This window comes from Ovis canadensis, chromosome 15 (genome assembly GCF_042477335.2).
Source record: "Ovis canadensis isolate MfBH-ARS-UI-01 breed Bighorn chromosome 15, ARS-UI_OviCan_v2, whole genome shotgun sequence".
Taxonomy (NCBI): Eukaryota; Metazoa; Chordata; class Mammalia; order Artiodactyla; family Bovidae; genus Ovis; species Ovis canadensis.
In genome coordinates this window covers 31,815,329-31,827,353 of record NC_091259.1, presented here as the reverse complement: position 1 = coordinate 31,827,353, position 12,025 = coordinate 31,815,329, and positions in this window count along the sequence as shown.

Below are 12,025 nucleotides of genomic sequence, written 5' to 3'. Positions count from 1 at the left end.
TCCAATATTTTTACTTTTATTTTTAAAAGCAGAGCAAAGACTTAAACTTACAAAGGAATATAAATGTAGACTCCTGGATTTCAGAATTTTGTGCGTTATCTTATTCACACATAGCTAGTCAGTATTTTTTTTAAAGCAATTTTTCTTTATCAAAAAATGTCCCCAGGCCATTCAAATTAGTTTGAATGGAATCAGTATTTTAAGTTGGTATTCATGCTTTATTGTTTATTAAACAGTGAACTAGATTAATGGCAATTAGAAGGAAAACTAGCATAGGTGGATTTGGGGACAGATGTGACGGGAAAGCGGACAGCTCCCCAGGTGTGCATGGAGAGTAGCAGAGCGTGGGTTCCTACAGGGGATGCATGGGTACCAGTCAGCATCTTTTCCTGAGTGAGAACAAATTCAATGGACCAGCAGTGTGGAGGTCTTGGAGAGCTTTCACAGTACATGATCTTTCTGGCCCTCCTCCCATCAGGAGGCGGACTCCACGCCCTTCCTCTTGGAGCTTGGGGGGCCTCTCTGACTGCCCTGATGAGTAGAAAGCAGTGGAGCTGGTGCTGCGTGAGGTCCAAGGCAGCATTTGGAAAGTCCCTCAGTGTCTGCAGGTTTCTCTTAGGACAGTCCCTCGAGGAGGGAGAGAAGCCCCAGCTGCTCGACTCTTCCCAGCTCCAGCACCAGACCCGTAAGTGAAGAAAACTTTGAGACGACCCGCATCCAGCCACTTTCTGACAGTAACTGCATGCGAGACCCTGAAGGAGAGCTGACCCATGGACTCACCAGCTTCGTTAGTGACTAATGACATCATTACTGTTTTTCTTAAATGAGTCTGTTTGTTTCTCTGTTTCGGGCGGTGCTGAGTCTTGCTTGCTGTGCATGCTTTTCTCTAGCTGCCACGAGGCTTTTCTCTAGCTGCCACGAGCGGGAGCTGCTCTAGAGAGGCGGTGCTCGGGCTTCTCATTACGGTGGCTTCTCTTGTTGCAGAGCACAGGCTCTGGGCTCCCAGGCTTCTGGAATTCAGCAGTTGTGGCCCCTGGACTCTAGAGCTCAGGCTCAATCGTTGTGGTGCATGTACTTGGTTGTTCCTCGGCATGTGGGATCATCCCCAACGCACTGGCAGGTGGATTCTTTACCACAGAGCCATCAGGGAAGCTCTGTCATTACTGTTTTAAGCCACTATTTTGGGGTGGTTTGTTAGGCAGTGAGGATCAGAGGCCTTTGACTGTGAATCCTGTATACATTTTGAACTTTGAATCACATCAATGTATTTCTTATTTAAAAAGTAAATAAACTAAAATTGTCCACCCCCCCTCAGATGAAGCACACAATCTTTCACCTTAATTTCATTGTTATTTGTGGGGCTCACACTTCATGGCTAGCATGTCCCAGATGCTGGAAGTACAAAAGAGGAATAAGATATAGACCTTGCCTTGAAAGAGCACAGGAGATGAGAAGACATAGACTTGCAGGTTTTGATACCACAGATGCCCAAAAGAGGAAGAATCCTATTTATGAAATGGAAGAGGAATAAACAAGTGACCCTCCCTTGAAGCAGATCATGGAAGTCTTCTTGGAGGAGGTGGCATCAGAGACCACAGGTGAGAACGGAGTTTGAAGAAGCAGGGGTCACTGAACATCATCCTCTCAAGGAACTCAAGATGGTAGTGTTCTCTGAAAAGGATGCAGAAGGTCCCAGCTGTTCATTGTTGTTAGCGTCCTCCCTGGAGGGGACAGGACCCTTGGGCCTCCCCTCCAACAAGTAAACCCTGGTGTATTTGTTAGAATTAACAGATAAGGGAGGAGGGTGGGGCGATAGAACCAGTCTTCCCTTGGGGAAGCCCAGCACTTCACAGAGTGAAGAAGGCAGCGGAAATACCTTACGGGCACCTCTCCTAGCTCAGTAGCGGCTTGCCTATCATGCTGGTACATGAGGCAAACTACAGACCTTGGTTTGCCACATGCCAGGAAGATGGAATGTTTTGTCTCAGCCTGTGATGTGCACCCCATTTGCTGTAGAGATTACCGCTTCCTGGGCCACAACTGTAATTAGATGATCAGTCATAGAAAGTCTAAAGCCAAGGCAGACTTAGGGGAGAGAGATTTGTTTTATGGCATCAGTTTGAATATCAGCTGGGCAGAAAGGGCCCCAAGAGAGGCTGTGTTTCAGACACAAAGGCCTCCAGTAAGAGCGCTGAAGCCTTCAGGCAGAGCGAGGAGTGGTAGGAGAATCTCGGCTTTGTCCAAATGGCACTGGTGTTTCCTAAAGCCTCCCCAGCCCTGAGGGTTCCCATCTTCCTGCGGCCACCAGGCGTAAGGGTGAGGATCAGGTGGGGAGATCCTAGAGTACTGTTCAGACCAGTCTTCATAGTTCAGCAATGTCTCTGCAACTCGGTTACCCTTGATACTGTTATAAAACAGGGGCTGCAAACGTAAATGTATGCGGGGCCTGGAAAGAAACATAACCTGAGTGACACCAGCTGGGCGCAGGGTTGTAAGGATTGGTGAGGGGATTTCCCTGATGGTCCAGTGGCTAAGACTCCATGCTCCCAATGCAGGAGGCCTGGATTCAATCCCTGTTGAGGGAACTAGATCCCTCATGCCAAAACTAAAGAGTCTGTGTGCTGCAACAAAGGCCGGGCATAGCCAAATAAATAAATGAGATTGGTGGGCACTGTGGGGGCACTGTGGCCGCAAACCTGAGGGCACTGTGCCCCACCTTGTTGGAAGGCAGAAGGAAGGGGAGGAGGGGAGCTCTGCCAAAGCCTTGGGGCCTGGCCCCTTGCAAACTGGGATGAGTGGGGAGAACGCAGGGGGTGAGGAGCAGACAGTAGGGATGTAGCTCCCACCATCCCCTCCATCCTTGGAGTGCAGAGACAGTCTCTTCCCCGAAGCTGACCCCTCCTCTGGCTGCGCAGGGCCACTGCCTTCTTTAGTTACTGTGTACTCTGTGTGAAGGGGGCAGCCTCTTTTGACCCCAGCTTGTTGTTCCCTTGTGAGAATGCTGACCCAGTGTTTCCAAAATCCTGTGATTCTTTTGATGGGAACCTGTATTTTCACGTAACATCTGCAAAGTGTAAATATTGGCAACAAGTTGCAGTCTTTCAACAATGCAATGTAAGCCCAACAAAACCTATCTGCAAACCAAATGTGGCCCAAGGCTGCCAGTTGGCAACTTCTGGTATGAAAAGGTTAGCTAGCCAGTGCTGGGTCTCTGTTGCTGGGCTGGCAGAAAACATAACCAAGGAGTCGGCAAACTTGTGACTAGAAAGGATTTTACCAGCCTGCCATCGCCAACCTTCACTTTTCCCAGAACAAAATAGATGGATCCCGTGTTCTGGCATGTTCTGGTGTGTTCTGGCATGTTCTGGCATGTTCTGGTGTGTTCTGGAGTGTTCTGGTGTGTTCTGGACTTTTTGTTGGGCTAATGGGCTGTCTCCTTCCTTTCAGAGAGGACGATGGCTCGGCTGGTAGGGACAGGAAGTGGGGGTGGACACCTACTTTAATGACAGACAGAACCACTGCTGAACTCCTATTCTATGCCAGTCACCGTGTAAAGCGCCAACCACATGCATTCATTTAATCTGCACAGCAGCCCTGTGAGATTAGATACTATTTCCATGTTAAGATGAAGAAACAGACACAGAGAGAGTAACTCACCCAACGTCACCCAACCACAGTGGCTTATGCACACAGGTACATCTGCCTACAAGACCCAGGCTCCTCCGCTTATACCAGGGGGTGAGTCTGGGTCTAGAGCGAGGAGTGAGGTCTGTGGGAACAAGCCCTAGAGGCACCCAGGACACAGGTGCCTTTATTTCCCTGCAGACAGGCTTCCTTCATGAGTGTGTCCAGAGTCTTACTTCCCCAGGCTCTTAGGGCTCAGGCTGAAGCCCACAGGAGGCCCTTGGACCCTTCACAGCCTTCTAAAGAGGGAAGATGCAGTCCAGGCCATACCTGTGTTTCTTCAGAGTCCTGGGTGCCCTTAGGCAACCGGACGTTCTGGCATGTTCTGGCCTGCCCAGAGTTGTTCCTGCCTTGGGGCTTATGGCATGTGGCTTATTTGGAGGAAGACCGCCGACTCTGTTCCTCAGACACCCAGCAGGTTAGACTTCTTGGACAGCGACTTTGTGTGTGACAGCACGTGGCTTGTGGGGAGAAGTCGAGGTGCCTTGACATCAGTGGGTTATTTTCACGAACTTGGCAGCTCCAACTAATCCCTCAGGAGAACTTCCCCTCCCTCCTGCCACAGCCATCAGAGCTCTCCATCAGCCTGTGCCTCGGGGAGCTGTCACAGCCTCATTACTGCTAATTCATCTTCACTTAGTGCATCAAAAGGCTGGCAGATTTATCAAATAGGGTGGGTGCACGGGAAGTTCGATCAGTGACGTTGTGTTGTTTGCCCTGTCGAGCTGAGAAAACTTAGCTGCTCTGTGTCCCAGGAGTCCCAAGACAAGATGGAAAGTATTTGTGTTCTGCCTCAGATACTCTCAGGATCAGAAGCTAGAGTGAGAACTCCAGCCAGAGGTGTTTCCTTAGTGACTTGCCCGAGGGGCACCTTCTCTGTGTGTCTCTCCTTCCCTCCCTTTCTCTGTCTCCTGATTCCATAGGTGGGTTCCCGGCTGAGCAGGGTTTCTGGTCACATCCCTCATCCTTCATGGCTGAGCAGCTCTGCCCCCCGGGAATCCTCTATCTCACGCATCCCTCCTGGACCTGGGTTATTAGCTTCTGCTGTTTGTCTCCAGCCTTGGCCTTGTCAGGCTGCTGAGCAGGAAAGCCAGAGATTCAGCCCTTTCCTTGGACTCCTGGGGAAGAATGTGTGTGTGTGTGTGTGCGTGTGTGTTATGTGTGTGCGTGCTCAGTTGTGGCCCACTCTTTGATACCCCATGGACTGTAGCCCGCCAGGCTCCTCTGTCCACCAATTTAGAACAGAAAAGCCTCACCCAAAAGTTGTCTCAAGGAGCAGCCTCACACAAAGAAACCTAGCACACCCTATGGCCCCAGGCTGCTCCCTGAACAGATGTTCAGGACACAGTCCATGAGCACGTAACATGCGATGTACAAGCCTTCATCAATATCCAGGGGAAAGCGAGAGCAGAATGTCAGGCTTAGAGAGCAACGCTTGTAAAGAAAGGATTATTTCCAGGGTGAACGGGCTGAGTGGGGACTGGATGTACAGATGTATAGACTGGATGTATAGACGCCTGAGCAGGCACGCACACACGTCATCTATACATCCAGGATCTATACTCCTGGATGCCTGCTGTTGCTCATCTCTGCTGACATATCTGTAGGGGAGATGAGCACACACAAGAAACTGGATGAATTCAGGTTAGACTGAGGAGAGATACAGAGCCTCCAGAGTCACCCTGTCTTTAGCTGACTTAATAGCTTTGAAGATGCAGCTGATGATGACGATCACAGAGGCCGTGATGGCAGCTAATACCTGCTATTTACTGAGCCCTTTGTAGGAGCCACAGAGGCCATGTAAGGTCAAGCTGGGGGCCTATCTAGAAACCTCAGCGGCAATCCTGGTAATGAAAACCACCAGGTCCGTGAACTTGAGTGAGTTTTTTCACTTTTCTCTGTCTTAGTTTTTTGATCTGTAAAATAAACGGACTATATTAGATCAGATTTCTTTGACAAACAAAATTCAATATTCTACACTTTTTTCCCTGTCAAGAGAATAGGGACAACTGAATGTCTCCTCTGGGCCAGAGACTGTGCTAAGGGCTTGATGTATCTCATTTAACCTTCAAAATAACCCCACAGGGAAGGTGGTCTCACCGTTTTAGAGCTGCACTATTGCTGTCAACAGCAACCAGCACTACGGATGCACGTTAACTCTTAGCAAGCTGGTATTCTTCTCAATAGGGGCTTCCCAGGTGGTGCAGCGGTGCAGAACCCGCCTGCCGAGGCAGGAGACTCAGGAGACCTGGCTTCGATCCTTGGGTCAGGAAGACCACTAGGAGAGGGAAATGGCAGCCCACTCCAGTTTTCTTGCCTGGGAAAGCCTATGGACAGAGGACCCTGGTGGGCCAGTGACCATGAAGTTGCAGAGAGTCGGATACGACTGAACGACTGAGCAGGCACGCATGCGTGTCCTTCTCAGTAAATGCTAAGGATATACATGGGTTTAAGACAACCTCTGCCCTGCAGGCTTCACAGACCCATCACAGAGACTGAACAGGAAGAGAGACCAAAGCCAGGAAGTAGCAAAGAACATGTACAACAGCGAGTGAATGGTATCAGCCCCCAACTCTCCAGTGGGGATGTCTGTGGGATCAACTTACAGATGACAAATGCAGGTCTAGGTTGAAGTGCTAACAGTACACTAACATTCTATAGAACTTTAGACTTTGTAGGACACTTTGAAATATATCAGTTTACATGATTATTTCAGGTATGACTGCTCTCATTAAATTATTATCGATTATTAAATTGAGCAGTAGGGAAGTAGCTCATCTAAGGGAACTGGATTATTCTCCTGCCTGTCAGACTCCAGCAGGTGGATGAAATAATCCAGTGCTGATGGTGGACTCTCAAGAGTCCCTAAGGTCTCACTGGATGCCTGGCCCACCTCTGCCTTAGAGAGTCGAGACATCCCATAGCTGTTTTATCCATAGTATTTATCAGGAAGGTTCCTGGCCAACTAGAGTTTTTCCTTGAAGTCAAGGTGGCTGCAGATCCACGTGGGACACCCTGAGAAGATCGTCACCAAGGTCACCTGCCAGGTGTCCCCAGCACCTCATGGCTTTTAGCTCAGGGCTGGTTGCTGCTGCAGCTGCTGCTAAGTCGCTTCAGTAGTGTCTGACTCTTAGCAACCCCATGGACTGCAGCCCACCAGGCTCCTCCATCCATGGGACTTTCCAGGCAAGAACACTGGAGTGGAGTGCCATTGCCTTCTCAGACAGGGCTGGTTGGTAGGAGCCAAATGTTGGCTCTGACTGGAGTCCCTCCAGAGTGCTCAGAGGACTGGGGGCCATGGAGAAGTAGGAGGTCTCTCTCTCTCAAGGGCACTCATCACAGTGTGGGTCTTTTGCCAGTGGTACCGGTGGGCACTGATAGCAACAGTGCTGCCCCATGTGGCTCTAAAACAGGGTGAGACCACCTTCCTCATGGATTATTTTGAAGCTTAAAGACGACACACTGAGCCTTTAACATAGCCTTTGGCCCAGAGGAGACCCTTTTGCTGGGACCTGGCAGAGTTCCACACCAGCCCCCAACAGTGATACTAGCTTCTGATTATTGAGCTGCTTCTTGACCCCTCATTTTGCATTTTCTACATTAATTTCACAACCACTCCAATGAGGAGGGATTTATTGTCCCCATTTTACAGATGAGAAAACTGAGGCCCAGAGCTATGACATTGTCAAGGCCACAGTGCTTGCAAATGTTGGAAATGAAACTGAAACCCAGGTCTATCTGATTAAAAACAACCAGGCCAACCCAGCTGCTGTCCTTCAATCCTCAGGACAAAGGAAGCCCCTCCTCTTTTTTCTCTAGTCATCACTGCTTAAAAAAACCTTAATGTTGAGGACAGGGATGGGGGAGGGTACACAGCTCACCCCCAAGGCTCTGTGCCTGTCACCGACACTGCCCTTCTGATCTACTGCTGTCCTGTGGGAGAGGAAGGTGAGGCTCTATTTGAGACACCCAGCCTTTTACTGCGGCAGGGAAACTGCCCCCCACTGCCTTCTGTGACTGTGTGGTGCACCTCTCCCCTGAGTGAGGTGCCAGCAGCCCAGGGCCTTTATTATAAATGCTTGGGGAGTGGAAGGATGCCTGGACCTGCAGCGCCCCCACCCCACGGAAGGAAAGGAAACACAGGAAGGACAGGAGGAAGGCGGGCTGACCTGGCCCAGGGGGATGAGCCTGGAGGCTGTCTACATTCTTCCTTGCCATGCAGAATCCAGCATGTCTGTCCTCCTCTGCCTCACTTGGTCCAGGCAGTCTAATGCTCTGGAGACCTCTAAAGTGTTGTTTTCTGGAAAGCATCCGGGTGCCTAAGGGCAGTCAGGACTCTGAGGAAACATGGGTGAGGCTGGGACTGCATCTTCCCTCTTTGTAAGGCTGAGAGGGGTCCGAGGGGCTCCTGTGGGCTTCAGTCTGAGCCCTAATAGCCTGGTGAAGTTATCAACCCAGACGCATCCCCTGGTATAAGGAGCAGAGCCTTGGTCCTGTAGGCAGATACATCTGTGTGCATAAAGCACTGCACTTGGGTGAACTTGGGCGAATTACCCTCTCTGTGCCTGTTACTTGGGTCTGCAACATGGAAATAGTATCTAATCTCATAGACCTGCTGTGTGGGTTAAATGAATGCATGTGGTTGGTGCTTCACACGGTGACTGGCATAGAATAGGAGTTCAGTAGTGGCTATGTTTGTCATTAAAGCGGGCATCCACTCTTACCTCCTGTCCCTACCAATAGAGCCATTGTCCTCTGTGAAAAGGAGATAGCCCATTAGATCAAGGAAGGGCCCCAGAGCTCCAGCTATCCTGGACAGGCCACAGCAGTGATGGGGACAAGGAGATGGTCTACCACTCCCCCCACCCCCTCCGCCCCACCGGCAAGAAAGGAAGTCAGCATTTATAATAAAGGAGCAGGATGGGAAGGCTGGCTTGAAGCCTGGTTTATATCCATGTTGTTTTGGGGGAGAATGGGTGATGAGCGCTAAAGAGAAAGTTAGATTTTTAAAACACAGCTATAGAATATTGTAAACATGCACACAATTAGAAAGAATAATATAATGAACCTCAATGTATCCATCACCCAGCTTTAACCATAATCAGCTTACAGTGGATTTTGTTTCATCTGTTCCATCTCATATTATTTTCAGATAAATCCCAGGCATCATATAATTTCAACTGTAAATATCTCAAGTGTGTTTCTCTAAAAGATAAGGGCTCTAAAGTGATGAACCGGAATGCCATTGCCAGACCTAAAACTTGTTATCAGTAACTCCTTAATATCATCCAAAATGTACTCTTTAAATATTCAGTTGTCTCATGAATGTCACAAAAAGTTGGTTTCTTTTGAATCAAGATTCCAATAAGGTCCACGCGTTGCAATTGGCTGATAGGCGTTAAAGTTTCTGTTATTATTAAGGCTCTCTCCCCACCCCCAGCTTTTTCTATTGTGTCCTTGCAATTTAATTTTGGAAGAAACCATACCATTTGTTATGGTTCATTTTCCACAATCTGGATTTTGCTGATTGCATTCCTGTGGTGAAGTTTTACCCTCCATTCGTCTTTGAGATACAGACACCAAACAGCTATTTGCCTGGGAGTCCTGAAGTTATAGCTTGCTTGCCCCCACACCCAACCCCCCACCCCCATTCAGAAAGGGCTTTATCCTTTTTGGAAAAGAAATGTCCCTGGTGTCCCCTGAGCCAGCCTGATGGGGCTGAAGGATGGGGGGAGTCGGGAGAGGGGCTTCCCGGCGGTCCCCAGCACATGACGGATGTGGGCTCTTATTTGGACTGGCCTCTCTCTCTGTTTTTATGAACAGGGACGTCTTTTCATAAAGCAGAACAATTTTCTACCAGATAGCGAGGATTGTTTTTCATCCTTCTAGAGCAATAAGGTTCAGGATTTGTCTCCCTCTTGACTTTCAAGAGCGTGTTTTCTCAATTCTTTCCTGAAATTAAAGTAAAGGTCAAGGAGGCTGGTCTGAGGCCCGGTCCTCCTTCCTCTCCAGCTCCTGCTGGTGAGTTCAGCAGCCAAGTGGGGTCCTGCCCTCTGGACTCGGGTGACCCAGCCCGGCCCCGAGGGCGAACCGAGCTCCACTACCCAATTCTTTTCTTCTTGGGGGAAGCTTGAGGAGGAAGAGGAAGGAAAATGGAAGACAGAGCCAGCCTGTGGATTGCCTTCTGACTTTAGATTTCCTGAGCAGCTTCTGGAGGTTTCGTCCCCACAGGGTCGGGCCCCAGAGCCCCACAACCTCTGCCCTGCTTTCCGCCTGCCCTTCTGCATGTGAGCTCCCCCAGGAATCGGCACTGTTGAGCGCTGAGGAGTTTTCTCATCAAAAGGCAGAGCAGGCAGAGAACGGTGCGCCTCCCCCCACTCCCCACCCCCTCCCCACACTGAGTCACTCCAGCTAACAGTTAATTAATTTGTGACACTTTGACAGTTTGTGAGGAGACTTTTTTTTTTTTTTTACGGAGCCATCAAAATCCACAGAGACGGGGTTGTCAGGCAGAGATCCGTTCCCACGTGCGTGCCCTTCTCTCTTCGGTTAGACATAGGGACCCTGGCCCAGCCCCCGGGAGACCTGGGGCGAGGCCACGACGCCCTGACAGCCTCTGCCAGCACTTCAGACCCAGGGACGCGCGGCCAGGCCCAGGGTCGCGCGGCCAGGCCCAGGGACGCTGGCCGCCTTGGGGAGAAGCGGAACCTCAGAGGGGGCGTCCGGGAGGAAGCCTCAGAGGGGAGGAGGCTGGTTGCGTTCTGCGCTGGTCTCCTGCGTTTACTCAGAGGCCCCCTTCGCCAGCTGTGGGAGCTGTGGCTGCCTCTCCCTGGTACCCACCGCCCACTGCAGTTCCTCGGGTGCGCCAGCTCTCAGCCGCGCCCAGCGTGCCCTGGAAGGCTTTGGAGCTTCCGGCTGGTGCTCAGTGATGGGCTGACTCCTGGCCACCGCCTTGGCCGGCTGTGACTCCACACCCACAGGGGGCGCTAGTCTGGATGCCGCCGCCAAACCCTGAGTCCCCAGGCCTTCCGGTAGACCAGAAGCCCTCCCCTCCAGCCTCTGTGCTCCCCTTTCTACAGAATTCGAGCTATCTCCCCACCCACCTCCAGACACACCTACACTCAACTTCAGGGGGTGTTCGCTTTCTTCTTTCAATGCTTCTTAACCCTGTGTGCTCACGGATGGCCTACACGGATGACCCCCCAACCATCTGGACATTTAACCCCAGCTACCTTGTGACTGGGACCCAGGGGCCCAGGGAGAGACCTCAAAGGAGGCTCCTGGGTACCCCTTGAGGAGAATCCAGGGGAGAAACAACAGCCAGGGTAAAGACCAAGGGGCTGACTCCTTCACACCGGAGTGAGGCACTACCTCCCATGGACGCCTCTCAGACGTTTAAGGCGCACCTGCCATAGCCAGGCGCTGTGCTGGGAGGCGAGAAAGCCACGCTGAGTCGAGACAGGTGTGAGTCGTACACTGGTGAAGCCCACACTTTGGCAAAAACAGACACCAAATAAACAATCAGACAAATAACAGCTTAATTCTACCCATGATAACACCACCAAGGAGCATGTGCGCCAGGAGAGCTTGAGGCAACAGGACGGCTCTGTGCTGGAGCATCAGGGAGCCTTGCTGGGGAGGGGCTGCCCTGAAGGGTGAGAAGGAGGAGGACCTGAGCCAGGAAGGGGTCCTGAGCCTGGGTGGGAGGGCTGGGCTGAGAAGGATGGGAGTCACCACAAGTTCAGTCTCAGGCTCTGGTGAACTGATATTGAGTGAGCGAGCGTCCCAGGGTAGCTTCTCTTGGCTCTGAGATGGGAGACGATGCCTGACCACGTGTAACTCCAGGGCAGAGTGGGACCAGCTCACCAACTTTAGAGGTGGGGTAACTGAAGGTCCTCAAAGGCCCACCCTCCTGGCTCCAGCTGGGTGGGACCAGACACAGCGGGACAGCAAGAATGGGAGGATTTCCTCCAAGTTGTTGCACACACTGTAAGGAGCCCTGGGCAGCTCTCCCCACAGATAAGCGGTCTGAGTTCTGCTGCCGAGCTGCCCTGTGGGACTCTGGGTTGGGCCAGGGAAGCTTGAAGGCCTGGAGGAGCACTAGGGGGTGGGGTCAGTGTGGCCTCCTCTCCCCTCAGTCCACTGCAGACAGGTTTACCCACTAAACCTTTTCCCAAACAAGGTTCCTTGTTTGTTATTGTTCAGTTGCTCAGTCACATCTAACTCTGCAACTGCATGGACTGCGGCACACCAAGCTTCCCTGTCCTTCACTGTCTCCTGGAGCTTGCTCAGACTCATGTCCATTGAGTCGGTGATGCCATCCAACCATCTTATCTTCTGT